The sequence below is a fragment of the Benincasa hispida genome, chromosome 1 (assembly GCF_027475165.1).
Source record: "Benincasa hispida cultivar pf3 chromosome 1, pf3_genome.v1.1, whole genome shotgun sequence".
NCBI classification, from domain to species: domain Eukaryota; kingdom Viridiplantae; phylum Streptophyta; class Magnoliopsida; order Cucurbitales; family Cucurbitaceae; genus Benincasa; species Benincasa hispida.
Window position 1 is genome coordinate 47954211 of NC_143478.1, and position 21300 is coordinate 47975510.

The following is a 21300-nucleotide window of genomic DNA, read 5'->3' on the forward strand; positions in this document are numbered from 1 at the left end:
TTACAGTCAATAAACGGCAATTAGCAGGTCATGCAATAACTAGAAATTACAACATGCCAACAAGATAATCAAGGGATAGAATATACATACTTTTGAAGGACTATTCTTCAAACTTCCTCGATCAGTCTCCAAATGTCCAAGAACAGCAATGCTCGAACACAACGACTGGTACAACAGGACGATCCACAACAAACACCACACGAACAACATGAACCCGATGAACGACCACCAGAACCTTGATATCAATCGAATTGAGTGAGGACACCACCACAATGGTTACCTTGGTATTCTCGTTGTGAGAATCTAGGAGTTGTGAGCTCTATATGAACATGGTTAGAGAAAGAGACTAAGGAACAACAATCGTGTAGACGATCGAGCAAGTGGGAGATGACATAGTCTATCGTATAGACGATGTGTTCAATCATGTAGAAGATGGCCGTTTATCGTATAGAAAATCCGCGATCATTTAGCTACGACTAGCTGAGTGAACTATCGTATAGTGACACTCCACGATCTTTTAGTCTCTCTATTAGCTATCACTTAGTGAAAACACTTTCACTTGATAGCCTTGTCCATGAGAAAATTTTCGAATCAAGTAACTTCTAAAATTAGGAAAACATTTTTTCTTTTATCTCACGATTACCATAAAACAACCAATAACCTCCCACTCAATTGGTTATTAAAGAAAAAGAGATAATTATCAAATAATTAATATTATTATAAATATTTATGATAACCAACTTACCATATTATATTTATAACCTATAGTTTTAATATTTCATCTCATGAAACATATAAATCATAGTTCTTTTTCTATTTTATGGTACTTAATGTAAATCATATTTACATTAATTCTCCACTTGATGTATCTCATACATCATACCAATTATATCATATATAATTGAATTTTCTCTTGTCAATTTGAACATTTCAAGTCAACCCCAAGAACTGATTCTCAACTTGAATCTATTAAGCTACCTAGAGGACCTTATAGACCTGTAGCTTGAAGCTCCAACGGTACGTGAATAACTGACTAAACTCTTTAGTCACGGGATCCGCCATCCGTTAACTGTCGGGCACTCCACTAAATACCGAGAGCTACCTCTCCTTACTACAGATATATTTTGTATCCATTGGATATAACCAATCAATAGTACGATGACCCCAAATATTAAGGTCATGTCACCTATGGTCGTTTACATGAGAGGTAAGTCTTAAGTATCAACGACGTTATATAAAGAGAATATTTATCTCGTGGTCTGATTTTATACAAACTTTTTGTATAAGACACCCCCACTCGCATGTCTCCACGTGAATGGTCAGGATTAGACCATCTGTAGTAATTCACAATACTTGTAAACCTCTACAAAGGGGCTGTATCCGTAGTGTCACTAGGATCAGGTATCCCTCCTTAATCTTTATACTATAGATCTTTTTAGGTTATCACTTAAGGCATGATCTACTTATATATCTCATATACATACTTAAGTATACATACAATACCCATGGAGCTTTGTTTATTGGACATGAGTAAATGCCAAATAAAATAACTCTTATTTTATTTATAACAATGTGTACAGTTTACAAACTATGAGACTCTGGGAGAATTAGGACACCAATCCCAACAATCTCTCACTTGTCCTAATGCCTTGGGAGACTAATATACAATACATGAAAAATACAAGTACGATAAACTAGGACATACTCTATACACCAATATCATCTCCCACTTGTCCTAGACAAGATGCCGCATATCCCGTAGACCTAAACTTTCCAGATGACCCTTAAATATTTTTGTCGTGAGAGCCTTTGTAAATGGATTAGCAACGTTGTGCTCCGATGCGATCTTCATGACTATCGCATCACTGTGATACACAATCTCGCTGATCAAAATGATATTCCCGTTTTATATGCTTGCCTCTATGATGACTCCGAGGTTCCTTTGAATTTGCCACAGCCCCACTGTTATCACAATAAAGAGCGATCGACAAAGTCATATTTGGAACAACTTCCAAATTTGTAAGGAATTTCCTCAGCCAAACAACCTTCTTATCTGCTTCACAAGTGGCTACATATTTGGCTCCCATAATGGAGTCTGCGATGCATCCTTGCTTGATGCTTCGCCACATTACAACCCCTCCATTCAAAGTGAACACTAACCTTGATGTCGATTTACGAGAATCGCTATAAGTCTGAAAGTCAGAGTCTGTTTATCTTGTAAGGATCAAATCCTTATCTCCATACATGAACATGTAGTCCTTTATCCTCCAAAGATACTTGAGGATCATTTTGAGTGCCATCCAGCGATCTAATCCTGGATTGGACTGATAATGACTAATAATCCCTACTGCATAGCAAATGTCAGGTCTGGTACATAACATTGCATACATTAAGCTGCCAACAGCTGAAGCATAGGGAATTCGTCTCATCTTCTCAACCTCTTAAGGTGTCTTAGGACATTAATCCTTAGACATTACGATTCCATGCTTGAAAGGTAACAAACTCCTTTTGGAATCCTGCATCCTGTACTTAATCAACATTTAATTGATCTATGATGCCTGAGACAAAACTAACCTCTTATTGTTACGATCCGAATGACCTGGATCTCTAGAACATACTGTGCCTCTCCCAGATATTTCATTTGGAATTGGGTGGCTAGTAAAAAACCCTACATAATTCCTAATGAGTAGGATATCATTCACATATAATATGAGGAAAGCTATTGAGCTGTTGATGATCTTCTTGTAAACATAGGGCTCATCAACGTTGTGATCAAAGCCAAACGATTTGACCACATCGTCAAATCTAATGTTCCATGATCTAGACGCTCGTTTCAGCCCATAAATGGACCTATCAAGATTGCAAACTCTTTGCTCTTGATTTGGAACGATGAATCCTTCTAGTTGAGCCATGTAGATGGTCTTCTCAAGATTACCATTAAGAAAGGTAGTCTTGACGTCCATTTGCCATATCTCATAATCATAAAATGTGGTTATGACAAGAGTATCCTGATAGACTTGAGCATGATGACAGGTGAGAAAGTTTCCTCATAGTTCACTCCCTCAACCTGGGTATAACCCTTTGCCACGAGTCTAGCCTTAAAGGTTTGCACCTTTCCATCTACACCTCATTTTCACTTGTAAATCCACTTACACCCTATAGGTTTTACCCCATCAGTTTGATCCACAAGTTATAGACTTTATTGAAATACATAGACTCCATTTCCTGGTTCATGGCCTTAATCCACTCATCTTTGTCAACATCCTCCATTGCTTGCTTATAAGACAATGGATCCTCAACCCCATCATCAGAAATGATCTTCTGGGCTTCAATCAAACCCATATGGCAATCTGGTGGTTTCATAACCCTCCCACTACGTCGAGGCAGTCTCAACTCTTAAGATGGTTGACTAGATGTACTGACCTCAACAACTCTTGTTGATCCGTTAGTCTGTTTAACAACTCTTGTTGAACCATCAGTAGTTTCACTAGAAGTCTCATGTAAAACAAGTTTACTTCGTGGTTTATGATCCTTGATATGGTATTCTTCCAAGAAGATAGCATTTTTAGAAACAAATACTTTATTTTCATTCAGATCATAGAAGTATCTACCCTTCGTTTCCCTGAGGTAGCCTACAAAGAGGTAAACTTTCAAACGAGGTTCTAACATATTTGGGTTAATCATAAGCACGTGGGTTGGACACCCTCTAATCCTGAAGTGGCGTAAACTACCTTTATAGCCTCTCCACAACTCAAAAGGTGTTTCAGAAACACTTTTCGAGGAAACATTGTTCAGAATATAGCATGCAGTCTACACTGCAAAACCCCAAAAACGAGTTTGGAAGATGAGCATAACTCATCATAGACCGAACCATGTCCAACAAGGTTCTGTTTCTCCTTTCTGATACACCACTCTACTGAGGTGTACCTGGGGCCGAGAGTTGGGACGTAATTCCATGTTCTATCATATAGTTATGGAATTGGAGGTCCATATACTCTTCACCACGATTAGATCATAGTGTTTTTATCTTCTTACATAACAAGTTTTCAACTTCAGCCTTATACTCCTTGAACTTGTCAAGGACTTTAGACTTACGTTGCATTAGGTAGAGATACCCATACCTGGAATAATCATCTATGAAAGAGATGAAATATTCATACCTACCTTGAGCTCTAACACTCATCGAACCACAAAGGTGTGAATGTATAAGCTCCAAGGTTTCCTTGGCTCTATAACCTTTTTCAATAAAAGGTCGTTTGGTCATCTTGCCTTCGAGGCATGATTCACACACCGACAAGGAGCTTTCTTCTAAACTCTTTAGAAGTCCACATTTCACCAATGGATCAATCCTATTGAGGTTGATGTGACCTAACCTTAGATGCCAAAGATGGGCGTTTTCTTTAGGAGAAACCTTTGGTTTTTTAGTTGTTGTTGTCGTACTGAACATTTCAGTATTAAACAAGGCTTTTATGACTAACGGCGTTAATACATACAAGTTATTTTCCATTGAACCAAAATCAATCTCCATACCATTCTTGAAAATAAACACTTTATTCTCAGAAAAGGAGACGTTATAACCTTGTTCAATGAGACAAGAAACCGAGATTAAGTTTCTCTTGATATGAGGAACTACAAAAACATTATTTAGTAACAGATAATGTTTCTTGTCCAAAAATAACTTCAGCCTGCCCACAACAATAGCTTAAACAACCTCACCAGTAACGACTCGAAGTGTCATTTCTCCTTATGGCAACATTTGCCAGGAACTAATTCCTTGATACGAGGAACTGACATAATTAGTAGAACGCGAATCAAGGATCCAGGAAGAATCATCATTTTCTACCAAACACATCTCCAAGACCAATAAATCATATTTACTATCTTTAGACATCCTCCTCTTTTGGAGAGTAGTGGGATTAGTATCAGAACCTAAATAAGTTCCAAGTTCCATTTAGAGAACACTTCTCGTCTATGAACTTTAATAGAGTCAACAACACTTGCTTTCTCTTCCTAGAGATTAACTTGGGAATTGACACTACTGGTTTCTTTGTCATCCATCCCTTTGTGCTCGAAAGTAAGAATTGACGTTCAAACAATTCTTGCAACGAGTCCATGATCTCACATGCAATGACCATGTTCTCAAACCTTTTGGCCAAAGCATCGGGTATTCTAGCCAATATGTGAAGCCGGGCCAATGAATTAGCCTTCATCCATACTTCATATGCATTACGAACACTTCGTGGTGCATCAAGGGTCAGGACTTGAGGACACTCCTCAACCATGACAAACTCGAGGTCGTTTACCACGAAATATGTTTTAACAAACTCTTCCCACTGTATGAAATCGATCAAACTAGAGGCATTTAATGAAAAATCAAATATGTTGCTAAAAAAACAAACATATTGACCTACGTTGGGTTTTAAGCAAATACTCATTGAAAAACATACAATATCCAGTACAGTTTAGCAAAATTGAAATGAACCCCATGTGACATCTAGTTTCGGAATGATGCTTCAAAGGTTTAGGACAAAATCCGTCGAAGGGTGGTCAATTTATCCCTCCTCTGAATTGAGACATTCTCAACCAGCCATTAATACCAGAACAACTCTTGTTCCTATAATGACTAGCCATCATTGATTTGGTCAAGAAATCATTAACTTACTTAACAATTTCCCGTAAGTATGACCCATCATTTTAGGCTCTAGAGTTTCATCCCAAGCAGTAAATCCAAAGGAAAAAAATCCGATTGGGGAAAAAACTAAAGTGACCTTATCCATTTCTGGAGTTCACCTTGATATTGACCAACTGCACAAAATTCATCCGAAGGGGGACGCTCCCAGGGCGCCACAAGGGAGTGCAAGAATGATCCCACGATGCGAACCAATGAAGGAGACTGTAGGACGTGTTGACACACACCCTTCACCCATTTACTATAAATACTATCTCCATCCACCTTGATATTGACTCATGCAAACACCATCCGAAGGGGGATGCTCCCAGGGCACTATGAGGCCAAGCATGAATCTCACAGCGTGAGCATTATGGGAGAAACGTGAGTGGAATCATTGACATATCTGAAGGATCTCATAACTGAGAGTTCCATGAGCGTGTTCAAATCACTCCGATCTCACCGTGACCAAAATACATACAATTTACATTCAACACATACAGTTATGCAAATAAATCGAATTATCAGCATGCTCAGAACAAGATGATTAACAGGGAAAGGGTTCCATACTAGTTGAAGACTATCTTCGAACTTCAGAACTCCAACGCAGTGGATCCCTCCAATAGATCTAGCAACACCCGGCAGGAACGTCGACTGCAGTAGCACGATCAATGCAAACGCGAACACTGCAACGGGGATGACACCACCACTAATGAGCTCCGGGTATTCTCGGAGTGAAAACCCAAAAGGTGGGCTTTGGTGAATTTGGTAGAGAACGGAGGACAAACGAGTCGTGTAGGCGATAAGCAAGTGGGAGAGAAAATAGTGCTATCGTATAGCAGAAGTGCTTATCGCATAGAGGAGCTACACGATCGTGTATCATTTAGGAAAAACGTATACGATCATTTAGATAAATCGCGAGGTGAACGATCGTTTAGGCGAAGAAGTAGCTATCGTATAGGCTCTCGGGCAATCGTTTCACGAAATCTTTTTGGGCGGAAGAATGAATATCGATTGCACAATTCAAAATGAAAACTTTTTTCATTTTTAACCCATCGGTTACCATAACCAATGCTCCTCACTACCCACATCCAAATGTGGAAAAAAATGATTAATTATCATATAATTAATAAATTAATTAAATAATAAATATAATCATATTATATTTATATCCTATAGTTTGATATCACATATCTACTATAGTATTTTCTCCTTTATTTAATATAAATCATATTTATATCTAATTTCCTCCATAATAATGTATCTTATACATTTAGCTAATTATATCATATATAATTAATCAGTCCAATTATATCATATATAATCGAACTTTCTCTTGTCAATTTGAACATTTCAAATTAACCCAAATACTGGTTCTCGACTTTATCCAAGCTACCCAGGGGACCTAATGGACCTGTGGCTCGAAGCTCCAACGGTACGTGAATAGTTGACTAAACTCTTTAGCCACAAGATCCACCATCCATTAACTATCAATGATTCCACTAAAGACAACTGAACTCTTCTTACCGCAGATATATTTCTGTGTCCATTGGATATAACCAATAATGAGTACGATGACCCTTCACAGAAGCTTGTAAGTACAGTTGGGCCAATTTACCGTTTTGCCACTGTAGTTATATCTCACTCCTTAAGTATCACTGATTCCTCTAATGAACAATATAACATAGTCCAACTATGTGTGAACATCTCTCGGGCCAAGAAAAGGTGTGTGGCGCCACATTGTTCAAGCCCCGGAATCAGCCCTTAAAGGAGCCATCTATCTACTTATCCCTGCCTCGGGGAATGAGTGAATTCCATCTTGTGTAGCTGAGTTTCTAGCTCCCAAATCAGACGAATCCCCAAAATGGTAGGTTTGAATCAACGACCTGGCCACTCGCACCCATACAAATCAAAGGACCGCCCTCAATGGCAGGAGTTCCCAACTCACTCAGGATTGAGGTCATGTTACCTAGATCATCCTAGTGAAGTGAAGTCTCTATCATGAACGGTGTTATATAACGAGACGTTAACACTTTGTGGTCAGGTCTTATACGAACTCTTTATATAGAACGCCTCCGCTCGCATGTTCCCAACACAAATGATCAAGATCAGACCATCTGTGACAAGTCACAACACTTGTGACCATTCCACAAAGCGAGCCGCGTCCGTAGCGTTACCAGGATAAGATTTCCCTCCTTTATCCATATACTACAGACCATTTTGGTTATTACACAAGACATGATCCACTTGTATGTCATCACATACATGCTTGAGTCACATACAGATAACCAGGGATTTTATGTTTATTGGTTTCTAGTAAAGCAAATAAAACAATTAACCGAGAAAAATATAAGATGTGAAGTAAATATCATATATTAACAACACAAGTGTTCGTACATACTGTTTACAAACTACAGAACAGCATCAACCCCAACAATATCATATATATCTTTTCCTCCCACTGAGTATTTTATAATCTATGGTTTAGTTTACTTAGAAAAAACATGGCTAAGGATTTTAATTAAGTGATGTTTTAGGTTTTCCCAAGAGTAACATTTACCTTGGAAAGTTGAACAACTTTTGATCATCATCCATTAAACTCTTTAACGGAGTCTTTGATCAATTGTCGGCTGCTTGTAGAAAATCTATCTAATTCACCTTTCTAGTTAGGTTCCAAGGTAAGGGTGTTCCATTTCCATTAGCTTAAGTACCCCAGCCTAGATAGAACCTGCCTTAGAAAAAAAGGTCCCTTATAGATAGATTTAATACAAATTTAATCTTTTATACCAATCAATTTAATCCTACTTAACAGATTTAAAAAGATTAAACTTAGGTTGCTAATCCCATTAGAACCTTGAACTTAGGTCTATCTCAATCCAATTTTAAAACCCTTTTAAAACATGAGTTTGCCTAAGTCTGCATGCAACTCTTTCTTATCGATTTTAGTTCTAATGTTGATTATAACACTTATAACAGAAACAACCAAACCATCCACAATGTGAAGCAAACACATATAAGGCATTCATAACTTTTATAAATTAGCCTAACTGTCATGCTCCATGCATTGCTCATTCATTGCTACTTTTATATAACACTTATACAACCAAGCAATGAACCAAGCAAACATGCTTTCATTCACCCTTATACTATAATGCTTATAATATAAAGATGATGCATGAATATGCTTACTACATAAATAAATATAACTCTTATATTTCATGATGCATGCACATGCTTTCTTGTAATTTCATCATGCCATATTATAATACTTATAATATATGATGCATGAATAATTACATAACCTAAGATGGGTTTCAAATCTATATGTCATACACATGCCATATAAACCACATACATCTCATGTATATTAAACAAAAGTTGATGAACCAGGATAATTAGCCTAAAATCCTAAAAAATAAATCTAACTATTACAAATAGAAAAAAGTCTCCGGTTCAAACAGGCGAACTTGATCTTGAACTTTCTGAGCGAAGAAACGTGTCTCCACTGATCGTGTACCAAACTCTTTGTGATCGCCTACACGAAAGAGTAAACGCTTTACTCAATTGTTTACCAATGCTTCCTGAGTTAAATGATTGTTTAGCAACGATCGTGTACCTTGACTATGCGATGAAGCATGAGGCATGCGATCGTGCAGCGCACAACAAGCAACGCAAGCTTTAAATGATCATCTAAACGACAACAATGTGGTGAAGCACAATCGTCTAAACGATCGCTGAGCAAGCGCGATGTATCACATACCGGGTGATCGTGTAGTCAATGATTATACGATGAGGCATGCTAACTACATGATCATTTAGTGCGTACGTTTTTTATTAAACGATGAGCATCATATGCCCTACGTGATTGTTTACCTCCAGCGTCCATGCGATCAAACAACCAACGTTACGCGATAGAGCAAACACTTTACCCTATCGTTTAACATTAGCTAAACGATCGTTTAGTAAATACTACACGATCGCGTAGAAAAATCTACACGATCATTTAGCTAAATCTCAACGATCGTTTACCCTAGGCTACACGATACGACCAACCTTTGGTCTTCTTCCTTGATAAGATCTGATGCGTAAATTTGTGATGTGTTATGGTGTGAGTTTGCAGTGATGGGTGTTATGCGGTGATCATGCAAGCTTTCCTAACAAGGCCCAAGTATAAGCCTTCTTAGATTTCCTGGTAAGTCCAAGATCGAACACAGGGACTACTAAGTAGATATGCGACAGACTCTTCGATTCTATTATGGTGGTAAATAAATGAAGTGGATAGTATTTTAAGTGAGATTTTTCCTATGCAACAGAGTTGAATGCAGAGTGATGGTAGCATAGAGTTACAATAAGTATGCGATGAAGGGGTTGAGAAGGGGTTTAGCTAACATTTCTTAAGATTGTGCACAAGTTATGCGATCATGCTACACACAAATAACAACACTTCATTTCTCAATGCAGAATTCCATAATTCCTATTTCTAGGATGGGTGATGTGTATGTGAAACAGTCGATAGGACTTATTTCTAAGCCTCTACTTTTGCCTATACGATGCTGAATGATGCACACAATAAACAATGTGACCACATACAATCATTCTTATTTCTAGGGTGCATGCGATGTGTAAATAGCAATAGAACTTATGTTTAAGTTTCTATTTCTTGTTTATGCGATTATAATCCGACTCTCTCAAGCCTAGATTCTAATCTGACTCTATCAAGCCTAGATTCTATCTTTAGACTACTCTCTTAAGTATGTCCAAATGATGAATGATGCATACATAAGACAAGATGATTGCATACAATGTAAATCTTAAGTCATGCTAGCTAAGTGCTTCTCAACCCATTCAGAAATTTAGCTACTTATGCGTGGTATGGAGAGATTGAAGATAGATTAAAATGAGATTTCCATTTTCTGCAATTAAAGTACTGAGTACAAAATAACAAATGGATTTGAGAGATAACAAGCCCGGTAAACAATGTCTTACTTCCCGTGGCCTTTTACACTGCTCTTTTATCACTTCAACTCTGTTCTCAATGTGGATTCTTGCTCTCACAAGAGTTCACCCTCTCTCCTGTATGTTGCTTTACGACAGTCTCTCAATCTGTTCGGGAGCTATTTCTCCTGGCTTTGCTCGTCTCCTTGCTCTCTCCGTCCTCTATGTATATGTATGAGTATGTGCGTTAACAGACTAATTGATTAACTTCTTTTTCTTTGGTGGCCTTTGGTATTTATATATTTCAAGGTGAAGCAGCCTTTCTTGCTAATGATTGCAATTATGGGCGAATTAATTCCCCTACTATGTTGCGCCATTTAATGGTCACCGAAAGTTGAGTATACTTGCTACAGTGTGGCTTTTAACAGCTTGTCAACTAAATTCGGAATCGACCGTTATCATCTTTCAGTCCCATCATGATTTATTATGTTGTTGCCTTGATGCGAGGTCTTTATGCGGCCACCTTTTTAAGAAACTTCTCACGATTGCATGACTTACGATCGCAATCTTCAAGCGCGCTGACGCATTATGCCTTAGGATCGTAATTTCATATGCGCCATCGCATTGTACCTGCACAAAATAGCTAAATTAGCTGCTTTTATGCGATGAGCGCTTACGATCGCAATTCCATTTACTTTAGCGCTTTCAGACATGATGTTGCCTATTTTACCGTCGCATTCTCTCATTGTTTTACTTATTTGAGTTGTAATAACTTCTATTTCTACCAGTTATCACACCCCCAAATTTAAAACAATACTTGTTCTCAAGCATAAACTAAATATTTTCTTTAAAAAGTCAACCGCCTTTACCCTACCTAGACTTCTCAAGATGCCTTATTCAAATTTCATGAACCAATGCCTTCTTAATTTCTATCCTGATCTCTTCCTAAAATATTTCTAATCTTTAAGGACTGCAAGTTTAACCTTAAAAAAAAAAACTTTACTCGTTTCCAGGACATCGCATGATTTATTTCAAACTTTCTCCAACCGTGGTGTTCTAAGTGATTTTTACCCTTGCGTGATTCAGATATTCGTTTTGTGATCTTGCGCTGATTCACGTGCCCAGATTTCATTTTGGCTTTCCCCATAGGTGTCATGCGGACATCCAACTATGAGCAAGGCGCTCTTTCTCAGTCAGAACTCATGCCCATCTCTTTATTTGGCAGCGGAGTTACGATCACTTGGTTTATGCGTTGATCACGATTCCTACCTTCGTTTTGGCTCGCCCCCATGGGTGTCATGCAGACATCCAACTACGAGTAGGATCCGATCTCAACGTTATAATTTTTTTTTAGATTGAAATTGAATTTCTAAAAGTAACAAGGCTAACAATACTAGCACCCCCAAATTTACAAACAACAATGTCCCAATTGCTGAAAGACGAAATAACTCATGCGATGAACTTATGAAATTTCATAAAAATCGTTTTCAAGGAAAGCTAGTGGACCGCTAAATTTTAGAAATGTTTCATGAATTGATTGTTCTGAAATTAATTTGACTCTAGTACATGCGGTAAGAAATAAAGGCATGGATTTCATCATTGAAGTCATAATTGGTACGGAGCGAATGCGGTGACTAAATAAAGTAATAAAAAATTCAAGATTGAGTCAAACTAAAGAGGATGCGATAGTAGAATTTAGCAATATTAAATTAAAATGTGAGGAGTGCAAAATTGAAATAAGATGAAGCAAGGAAAGATACAACCCCTAATTTTCTTTGTCGCCTGCATCATTTTTTATTGCAACCTTTCTTGTAGTGGGCTGATTCCTTGATTGCAATGGGTTGATCGAACTGGTCGCGTGTTTTAAGGTTATCGTGTTCCTCCATCACAATCGTTTACTACGATCAATGATAAATATCAAGAGGATAAAAAGTTATGAAAGAAAGAGTTGTCATTTCTAAAGAGTAGTGGTTGTGCAAAAAGTAAGATAGATTCATGAAAAAAATATCAAAAGGATACTAAAAAAAAAGAGATTCATCCCTGATGAGTGTGTGTCGCTTATCAACGCAGGGACTACTAGTTTCTTCTTCATTCTGGATTCCTCAGGTCCACAGAGGTTTTCTCGCATTGAAAATCTCCTCCATGACACATCTTGACTCTTTGTCTATTTACCTTAAATGCACTGGTCCCTTCTTCATTTATTAATTTGACCCACCGTAGGGGAATACTTCTTTAATTATGAATGGATCAGACCAGCGCGATTTCAATTTTCCCAGAAAGAGTCATAGCCTAGAATTGAATAGCAAGACCTTCTGGCCTACTTGGAGATTCTTTTCACACAGTCGCTTGTCATGCCAACGCTTTGTATGATCTTTGTAGATTTTGGCATTTTCATACGCCTGTAGCCTCCATTCGTCCAGCTCGAGTAACTGAAATTTTCTCCCCTCCTCTGTAGCCTTTAGATCAAAGTTAAGCTTTTTCATTGCCCACAACACCTTATACTCTAATTCCAACGGCAGATGACATGCCTTCCCAAACACCAACGCATATGCGGTCATGCTTTTGGGTGTTTTATAGGCAGTCTTATATGCCCACAAGGCATCGTCAAGCTTTATGGCCTAGTCCTTTCGTGAGGGATTCACCACCTTTTCTAAAACCAGCTTGATTTCTCTATTAGAAACCTCGACTTGTCTGTTTGTCTAGGGGTGAAAGGCGGTGGTGATCTTATGATGGACATTGTATTTGAGCAGCAGTTTGTTAATGATACGATTGACAAAGTGGGTTTCTTTCTCACTTATTATAGCACTGGGGTGCCTAAACAAGTGAAGATGTTTCTCTGTAAGAATTTGGAGACTGTTGCCGCATCATTTGCGATGCATGAAACCGCTTCAATCCACTTGGAAACATAATTGACGGCCAACAGAATGTATTTGTGACAATTTGATGGTGGAAATGGTCCCATGAAATTATGCCCCCAGACATCGAAAAGTTCCAATTCCAAGATAATGTTCATCAGCATCGCATTTTTCTTTGAAATGTTTCTAGTGCGTTAGCACTTATCACATTTCATAGAATAGTCTCGTGCATCCTTAAACAAAGTTGGCCAGTAATACCCACTTTGTAAAACTCTTTCTGCTGTGCGCTGTCCCCCGAAATTTCCACCATAGGGTGAGTCATGACATTGAAAAAGTATGCTCTGAAAAGTAGTCTCTGGCACACAGAGTCTCAAGATCTGGTCTGGTCGCCTTCTGTAAAGATTCGGCTCATCCCAGTAATAGGGTTTACATTCATGAATGAGTCGCTTCTTTTGGGGGGATGTGTAATTTTCCGAAAATTGTTTGCAGACCAAGAAATTGACAATATCTGCATACTAGGGTAGTTCTTCAATTTTAAGCAACTGTTTCCTCCGACTGAATGCGATCCATTTCAAGATTCTCTAATCTCGACAAATGGTCAGTGACCTGGTTCTCCGTTCCCTTGCGGTCGATTATCTCTATATTAAATTCTTGGAGTAGGATAACCCATTGGATTAGCCTCAGTTTCGCATCTTTTTTGGTTCCCAATAAGTAAGGCTTGAATTTTTGAGTGGTCGATGTGAACTATAACTTTGGATCCCAATAAGTAAGGCTTGAATTTTTCAATCGTAAAGATTACCACTAAAAGCTCCTTCTCTGTGGTGGTGTAGTTCGTCTGGGTGGAGTTCAATGTTTTGCTCGCATATGTGATGGGGTGTAACATTGTTTTTTCCTTCTGTGCTAAAATTGCCCCCATCGCATATCTGCTGGCATCGCACATAAGCTCGAATGACTTTGTCCAATCGGGTGCGATCAAAATAGGCATTGTAGTCAATGCGTCCTTCAGTGCTTTGAATGTGGTGAGGCATTTGAATCAAAGTCAAAAGGTCTGTCAGCTTCTAGCAACGCATTCAATGGTTGAGCTATTTTAGAGAAGTTTTTCATAAATCGTCTGTAGAACCCCTCATGTCCTAAGAAACTCCTTAAAGCTTCACATTTTCTAGAGGTGGAAGTTTTTCAATGGCCTTAATTTTTGTTTTATCCACCTCTAGCCCTTCCTTTGAAACCTTGTGCCCGAGCACAATTCATTCTTTAACCATGAAATGACTTTTCTCCCAATTCAGCACCAGATTGGTCTCTTCGCATCTTTTTAGTATGCTTTCCAAGTTTTTCAGACAAACTTCATACGTTTGCCCATAAACTGAGAAATCGTCCATAAAGATTTCCATTGATTCCTCGAGATACTCGGAGAAGATTGCCATTATGTACCTCTAAAACGTGCTTGGTGCATTGCATAATCCAAACCACTTGTAGCGAAAAGCGAACATTCCATATGGACAGGTGAATGTGGTCTTTTCTTGGTCTTCTGATGCGATCATAATCTGGTTATAACCTGTATACCCATCAAGAAAACAGAAATAGTCATTTTCTACTAGCCGGTCGAGCATTTGATCAATGAAAGGTAAAGGGAAATGATCTTTCTTAGTCGTCACATTGAGCTTCTGGTAGTCCATATAAATCCGCCAGCTAGTGACGGTCCTTATGGGAATTAACTCGTTGTTTGCGTTTGGGACTACTGTCAGCTGCCCTTCTTGGGAATGCATTGCACAGGGCTAACCCACGTGCTATCGGCGATAGGGTATAAGATGCCGACGTCTAACCATTTAATGATCTCTTTTTTAACAACTCTTTCATCGCAAGGTTCAGTCTGCATTGAGGTTCTATAGTGCCTTTCTGGTTTTCTTCGAGCCGAATTCTGTGCATGCAGTACGTCGGACTAATACCTCTTATACCTGCCAGCGTCCATCCGATTGCTTTAATATACTTCTTCAGAATACTGAGCAGCACATTTTCTTTTTCTTCTGGTAATGCAGAGGATATTATTACTGGCAAGGTTTCATTCTGGCCAAGGAAAATGTACTTCAAATGATTTGGCAGAGTTTTTTAGCTCTAGGTTGGGTGGTTGCTCTAAGGAAGGTTTCTGTGTTTTTCTTTCTTCATTCAAATTCAACTTTTTGTCATTGTTCACTGTCTCTGTTATTACATGGTAGGTTTCTAAGGATGCTATCTCATCCTCTCTTTCTTCATTTTCTTCTTCGAAATCCGACTCTTCATCGCAACTATGTTCATCATCAGAATCTGATAGGACTTCATCTTCTGGGAACTTTATTGCTTTGACAATATTAAACTTGAGCTTCTTTCCGTTGATGCTCATCGTGATCTCTCCTTTGTGCACATCTATTTGAGTACGACCAGTAGACAAGAATTTTCATCCCAATATGATTGGCACATCTTTGTCCACCTCATAATCTAGAATGATGAAGTCTGCAGGTAGAATGAACTTATCGATTATGACCAAGACATCCTTCAAATTTCCTTCAGGGTGAACTAGGGACCTGTCTGCAAGCTAGAGAGTCATCGTCGTGGGTGTCAGCTATCCTACATTCAATTGTTTGTAGATTGAAAGGGGCATTAAATTTATGCTTGCCCCAAGATCGCATAATGCTTGACTGATGTAGATCCCTCCTATTGAGCAGGGTATCGTAAAGCTGCCTTGGTCGTGCATCTTCGGTGGGATTATAGTATTTGATTCTTGTGTTAATGCCATCATTGCGAATTTTCCTATGCTTCTTTTCTTTGACACCATATCCTTAAGAAACTTGGCATATTTCGGCATCTACTCTATCGCTTCTGTAAATGGAATATTGATGTGAAGTTGTTTTAATATTTCCAGGAAGCGATACCTTCATCGTTTTGCTTCTTTTTTAGCCCTTGAGGGAATAGAGGTAACTATACTTTCACTGTTCCATGGTCTGGAGGCTTAGAGGTGGTTGCAACTTCAGGTTCCATCATCTCGGGCTCTTCTGACTCATTTTGCGTCAACGGTTTCTTTGATTCCATCGAATTTGAATCGCTCCTGCTAGGATCCTTCCTGACTTCTACCGTCGTCTTTCCACTTTGTAGTGTGACTGCTTGGTAGTGTTCTTTCGCTATGTTCCCCGGGTTGCATGGGAGCTCAGTTGAGCTCGATAGTGTCCCCTGCGGTCTATTCTTCAGCTCTCCCACAATCTGTCCTATTTGGATTTCTAGATTACGGATGGAAGTCACCTGGTTCTGGAGGACCGTCTCGTTCTTTTCGATATACTGTTTTAACAGGTTCTCCAAAGAGGATGATGGCAGTGCTTGAGAGCTGCTGGCTTGTTGTTGCTGTTGACCATTAGTTCTTTGGAAAAATCCTGGAGGTCCTTTCTATGCCATAGGTTGATAGCCTTGTTGTTGGTTATTTTTCCAAGCAAAATTAGGGTGGTTTTTCCACCCGGGATTTTATGTATTTGAAAAAGAGTTGTTCTTGACAAAGTAGATTGACTGCGAGTTTCATGGACACTCTTCAGCCGAATATGATTCTCCACATGTAGCACAACTGGTGCTTGTCTTTTCTATTGCGTTGACTTGCCCTTTTTGCATTCCAAGATTGTTGATTGCGATGCCCTGTAACAAACTTATCATCGCATTCATCTGATTTTGCAAAGATGTGATGGCACCATTTTTTGCGTTACCTTCTCTGAGTTTTACTCGTTAACCGCTTTCTTGCCAATCTTCATGGTTTTTCGATATGCGATCAAGAATGTTCTTTGCCTCATCATAAGTCTTATCCAGCAGACTGCCTGCTATTGCCACATTGGCAGTTGTCTGCGATGCAGGATTTAATCCATGATAGAAAATCTCTATTTGGAGGCAATCTGACAGTCCATTGTGCGGGCAGTCGCGCACTAATCTCTTGAACCTCACCCATGCGTCACTGAGTGATTCGTCTTCTTCTTGTTCAAAATTTGTGATTAACTTCCTCTTTCTGGAATTCTCTGTAGGAGCGAAAGACTTCTTCTCAAACTTCTCCACAACCTGTTCCCATGAAATTATCTCTCTTGATTTGAGGGAGTATGCTCATTTTCTTGCTTTATTGCATAGCAAAAATGGAAATAGCGTGAGTCGAACTTCTTCAGCGAAGATATTAGGGAACAAAAAAATGTTACAAATTTCAATGAAACTCTATAGGTGGGTGTGCAAATCTTCGCCACGCCATCCACCAAACTGTCTTGCTATATGTATCATTTGTAACATTCCCGGCTTCATCTTGAATTTGGATCCATCCAATGTTGGCCTCATGATTCCTGGGGAGAAATCATACAAGTTTGGTGACACATAGTCCCAGATGAGTCTATTGTGATCATTTTCTAGTAGAATAGGATTTTCCATTATGTTGTTTGCATTTGCGGCTCGTTCTTTCGATTGTTCAGGCATTCTATGAGTTCTTCCTTATTGTCGGCATCTGTTTCTCTTTCTTCTGCGAAATGTTTTTTTGATCTCTAGGTCATAATTGGGCTCAAGAGCATGTCCTTTGCTCATGCGACGCTTGCTTCTTCCCTTACCGAAGGAATGACAATGCACAGAGGTCGAAAGCTGCAAAGAAAATCAAAGAGGTTTGCTGTTAGTGTAATATATACTGTAGTCCCCGACAACGGCATGAAAAACTTGATGCGTAAAATTGTGATGTGTTATGGTGTGAGTTTACAGTGATGTGTGTTATGCAGTGATCATGCAAAATTTCTTAACAAGGTCCAAGTATAAGCCTTCTTAGGTTTCTTGGTAAGTCCAGAGTCGAACACAGGGACTACTAAGTAGATATGCGACAAAATCTTCGATTCTATTGCGGTGGTAAATAAATGAAGTGGATATTGTTTTGAGTGATATTTTTCCTATGCGACAGAGTTGAACGCAGAGTGATGGAAGCGTAGAGTTACAATAAGTATGCGATGAAGAGGTTGAGAAGGGCTTTATCTAACATTTCCTAAGATTGTGCACAAGTTATGCGATCATGCTACACACAAATAACAATACTTCATTTCTCAATGCAGAATTCCATAATTCATATTTCTAGGATGCATGCGATGTGTATGCGAAACAGTCGATAGAACTTATTTCTAAACCTCTACTTTTGCCTATGCGATAATGAATGATGCACACAATAAACAAGGTAACCACATACAATCATTCCTATTTCTAGGGCGCATGCGATGTGTAAATAGCAATAGAACTTATGTCTAAGTTTCTATTTCTTGCTTATTCGATTCTAATTCGACTCTCTCAAGCCTAGATTCTAATCTGGCTCTCTCAAGCCTAGATTCTATCTTTAGACTACTCTCTCAAGTATGTCCAAATTATGAATGATGCATACATAAGACAAGATGATCCCATACAATGTAAATGTTAAATCATGCTAGCTAAGTGCTTCTCAACCCATACAAAAATTTAGCTACTCATGCGTGGTAAGGAGAGATTGAATATAGATTGAAAAGAGATTTCCATTTTATGCAATTAAAGTACTGAGTACAAAATAACAAATGGATTTGAGAGATAACAAGCCCGGTAAGCAATGTCTTACTTCCTGTGGCCTTTTACACTACTCTTTTATCACTTCAACTCTGTTCTCAATGTGGATTCTTACTCTCGCAAGGGTTGGCCCTTTCTCCTGTATGTTGCTTTTCGGTAGTCTTTCCATCTATCCGGGAGCGATTTCTCCTGGCTTTGCTCATCTTCTTGCTCTCTCCATCCTCTATGTATATGTACGAGTATGTGCGTAAGCAGACTAACTGATTAACTTATTTTTCTCTGGTGGCCTTCGGTATTTATAGATTTCAAGGTGATGCAACCTTTCTTGCTAATGATTACAATTATGGGCGGAATTAATTTCCCTACTCTATTATGCCATTTAATGGTCACCAAAATTTGAGTGTACTTACTACAGTGTTGCTTTTAACGGCTTGTCAACTAAATTCGGAACCGACTGTTATTAGCTTTCCGTCCCATCATGATTTATTATGTTGTCGCCTTGATGCAAGGTTTTTATGCGGCCACCTTTTTAAGAAACTTCTCACGATCGCATGACTTGTGATCGCAATCTTCAAGCGCGCTGACGCATTGTGCCTTTGGATCGCAATTTCATATGCGCCATCGTATTGTACCTGCACAAAATAGGTAAATTAACTGCTTTTATGCAATGAGCGCTTGCGATTGCAATTCCTTTTAGTTTAGTGTTTTCAGACATGATATTGCCTATTTTACCATCACATTCTCTCATTGTTTTACTTATTTGAGCTGTAATAACTTATATTTCTACCAGTTATCAAGATCTGCATCTCCATGCTTTGAAACTTCATCACGAACGACTCAACCAACTCAAACACTTTGAATTACAGACTGGATTGCTTGTTAATTATATCCAAATGCAGGGGCCCTTATAAATTAACATTTTGTAAATTCAAAGAAAGCTTTAAATAGAGGCAAATAACCCGTAAACATTCATCAACATCATCCACAAATGCATTTAACACTTAAACGCAATGTAGAAAACCCACCAAACTATGAAAGAAATTCAGAACAAAAGTGAAATTTTGAATATCAGAACAACCTGGCTCTGATACTAATTGAAGGAATTCAGACATGAGGATTTCTATGAGCAGCGGAACGATCGTTCAAATTCCATTCGAAATTGAACACTAATAATTACAGTCAATAAAAGGAAACTAACAGGTCATGCAACAACTAGAAATTATAGCATGCTAACAAGACAATCAAGGGATAGAATATACATACCTTTGAAGGACCATTCTTCAAACCCTTCAATCAGTCTTCAAGTGTCCAAGAACAGCAATGCTCGAACACAACGATCGATACAACAAAATGATCCACAAAAAACACCATACGAACAACACGAAGCCAACGAGCGACCTCTAGAACCTCGATATCAATTGAGTTAAGTGAGAACACCATCACAATGATTACTTTGGTATTCTAAGTGTGAGAATCTAGGAGTTGTGGGCTCTATATGAACTTGGTTAGAAGAAGAGACTAGAGGAACAACAAGCGTGTAGATGATTGAGCAAGTGGGAGATGACATAGTCTATCGTATAGAAGATCGTAGCCTATCGTATAGACAATGTCCTGCGATTGTTTTGCTACGACCAACTGAGTGAACTATTGTATAGTGACACTCCACGATCATTTAGTCTCTCTATTAGCTATCGCTTAGTGAAACACTTTCACTTGATATCCTTGTCCGTGAGAAAATTTCTGAATCAAGTAACTTCTAAAATTAGGAAAACATTTTTCCTTTTATTTCATGATTACCATAAAACCACCAATAACCTCCCATTCAATTGGTTCTTAGAGAAAAAGAGATAATTATCCAACAATTAATATCATTATAAATATATATATGATAACAAACTTACCATATTATATTTATAACCTATAGTTTTAATATTTCATCTCATGAAATATATAAACCATAGTTCTTTCTATTTTATGGTACTTAATGTAAATCATATTTACATTAATTCTCCACTTGATGTATCTCATACATCATACCAATTATATCATATATAATTGAATTTCCTCTTGTCAATTTGAACATTTCAAATCAACGGTAAGAACTGATTCTCAACTTGAATTCATTGAGCTACCAAGGGGACCTTATGAACTTGTAGCTTGAAGCTCCAACAGTACGTGAATAACTGACTAAACTCTTTAGTCATGGGATCCACTATCCGTTACCTGTTGGACACTCTACTAAAGACCTGACAGCTGCACTCTTCTTACTACAAATATTTTGTGCCCATATCAACC

The 21300-nt window shown here is 38.4% G+C and overlaps 1 non-coding gene across 1 annotated transcript; it reads left to right on the top strand.

Annotated features, from left to right (window-relative positions):
* The first annotated feature begins 17362 nt into the window (after positions 1-17362).
* LOC120070471 (small nucleolar RNA R71) lies at positions 17363-17469 on the top strand. Its single transcript, XR_005479966.1, has one exon. It is a non-coding gene; the product is annotated as a small nucleolar RNA R71 (small nucleolar RNA).
* The last annotated feature ends 3831 nt before the right edge of the window (positions 17470-21300 follow it).